Consider the following 3,075-nt stretch of genomic DNA (forward strand, 5'->3'; position numbering starts at 1 on the left):
CATCCTGCTCCAGCTGTTTTACAAAGGGGAAACAATGGTGTCAGAAGTGGAATGTCAGTTTCCCAAAAAAGACGAAGGAGGGAAGACATCACATTTATTCAAAATGCTTGCAGCTCCATATTGAATCTCCCTTTCTCCAGTATCTCCCGAAGGCCTCTGATCTGCCTCCTTCTTCCTCGTCAATGCAGCAGGTTAGAAGAACAAATCGGAGCGCAGAGACGCAACATCCCACCGGCATCTGTAGAGTCTTCTAATTAATTCATCTTTGTGAGAACCTCAGAGACTCATTTAGGTCTATTCTGGCAAGGAGAACATTTAATCATTTCTCAAAGCATCGATTTTCAAATCAATTTCTTTGTCTCTTTTGCAACGCAGTATAGCCTCCGTGACCTCCTTTTTTCCCTCCCATTGCTCGTGTAAAGTGCTTCAAATTTAATCCGCGTAAGAAATCAATTAGTCATTTATGACCTGCAGTTTTACTTACTGTAGCAATAGATAAAGACACCACCCCGGACCAAAAAAAAATTATATAAAAAAAAATTGTTGCAGAACAGACAATTATTCTTATTTAATTTATCTTAACGAGAGCCCTCCCCCTCCTTTTACAAAGAAGGATTTCAAAAGACCTATCTGCTCCACTTCTTTAGCTGTTACAGAACATCATTTTAAGGAAGGAAATTTCATTTTTGGAAAAAGCCTTCCGGGTTGCTTTGGGACTTTGATAAGTGTTCTGCGGAGGCCTCCCAAGAGTGAAGGGGTGTGGTAGAGCTAATCAGAATTAATTGGGCTTTCGTGAGAACTGTCATGCTCTTTCTGAGCGCACACGCACAGAGGGATTTAAGGCCACTCATTAAAAGATGAAATCCACCCAACAAATTGGAAGTCCACTGAGGAATATCAAATTTAAATTCCAGATTTTTGCACTCTCAGGTTTTGAAAGCAATATGTACATTTGAAAATCAACGTGACAGCCTCCCCCCACATGACCTCTCCCCTGAGTCGATGTCCGTCCCCTGTCTCCATCCCCATAATTTGCTGCACGCTTTGAATAGCGTGTACATTCACGAGACAGGGCTCAGATTTTCTGCCCAATGCAGATTGATCGACTGATTGATTAAGATGCTTAATGTTCTACACATTGTCTCGGCGAACCCCCGAGGCAGATTGCAAAGGATTAAAACAATAATAAAGCCGTAATAAAACAATGGTAGAAGACTGAAACAGGGTTGACAGAGACCAGCCATACCACAAAGGAAAGAAAGAACATGCCAAAACATCAAACTAGGATCGATCCCGCAGACGTCCCTGTGTTGGCTCAGCTCAAAGAGCCAAGTTCGCAGTCTCATCAAAAGGCAAGCAGCGACTGAGGCTGGCAACGCACCCCCTTGGGAGGTTATTTTGCAGTCGTGGTGCCACAGTGGAAAAGACCCTGTCTCTTCGCTTTCCAAGGGAACTGGAACACAGAGCAGAGCCTTAGATGGTGACCAGACTGATTGGGGATTCAAACACCACTTACAGTTTATTGAAATATTAAGCGGTTTAGGCACGTTTTTAAACAACTAGACAAACATCAGAAACAAGTGGTTAGGAGATGCAGTTGGAATAATAGCAGAGATACTGGTGGCTCTCTGCCCTGATGTCTCCCTGCCAGCTCCTCTTGGATTTGCAGTACACTGGCCTCTGTATTACAGTGGAACCTCAGTTTTCGAACGTAATCCGTTCTGGAAGTCCGTTCGACTTCTGAAACGTTCAAAAACCGAGGATCAAAGGGCTGTCAGCAAGTTCAATGGGGGAAATTGAAACACGCACCTCGGAAGCCGTTCGACTTCTGAGGCACGTTCGAAAACGGAAACATTCACTTCCGGCTTTTCGGCGTTCAGCTTCCGAAACGTTCAGCAGCTGAGATGTTTGGAAACCAAGGTTCCATTGTACACGCCAAGGTCCCATGACCCAGTCACTCCCTATATGATGAAATAACCAGCAAAGACAGCAGAATACAGGTCTGGAGGTTGAAATAGGCCCAAACCTGGTGAACACAGAATTTAATAAAACTGTCTGAAATATCCTTATAGCACAAGGTTGCATTATCTTCAACCACGCAGGGCAATTTCAGACAATCTGTTCATTGCACATTCATCTTGATTTCTCTGCAGGGAGATTAGACGATCTCCCTGAGCATATTTAATGAGCATTCATTCTGATTTGTTTGAGGGGAGGTTAGAAGATGTTGCATCTACCACCAGTCTTATCACATGCTTCCCAGTGCGTTTTTCTGTCACTTTCCTCACCCCCCCGTCTGATTTTTTGCAGAACCAGCTTTGTTGTGCTGGACCCGCCAATCAACTCAAACTGCACAACCTGAATTTGCCGCGATGTGACTGAATCTCGTGCAAAAATAGCAACAGTCTGGAAGTGCTCAAAATCATACATGTGGGGAAGGTTTTAGCGAGACGTTCCTTTTCAAACCAATGAAGCCAAATGAGGTCCAAGTATCAAAACACAAGCTTATTTGTGGAAAGCTGAGGAAAGGCAGGAAAAAAGCAAAGGCAACAATGCCACACACACAAGCAATAAACGAGCCTTTGCACAGATGAAGTGACTCTGCTATTGTCAAATCTGGAAGAGGCAGTCAAGGAAATAAAGCTGAAATTAGAAAGATATGGGGCAGTAAGGGCTTGCAAAGCAACCATAGTAAGTCAGAGGTACTTTGCTTTAGCGTAACCCCACCACTGCCCACCTCAAAAGTTCAGGAATGCATAGGTCACTCCCAATATAACCTTCTGCACAAAGTCATTTAGATATTTGGACATAACAATACAGTGGTACCTCGGGTTACAGACGCTTCAGGTTACAGACACTTCAGGTTACAGACTCTGCTAACCCAGAAATAGTACCTTGGGTTAAGAACTTTGCTTCAGGATGAGAACAGAAATTGTGCGGTGGCGGGCCCAGCGGCAGCGGGAGGCCCCATTAGCTAAAGTGGTACCTCAGGTTAAGAACAGTTTCAGGTTAAGAACGGACCTCCAGAATGAATTAAGTTCTTAACCCGAGGTACTACTGTACCTCAAAATCTGG

This window comes from Podarcis pityusensis (assembly GCF_964106645.2).
Source record: "Podarcis pityusensis genome assembly, chromosome: 13".
NCBI lineage: Eukaryota > Metazoa > Chordata > Lepidosauria > Squamata > Lacertidae > Podarcis > Podarcis pityusensis.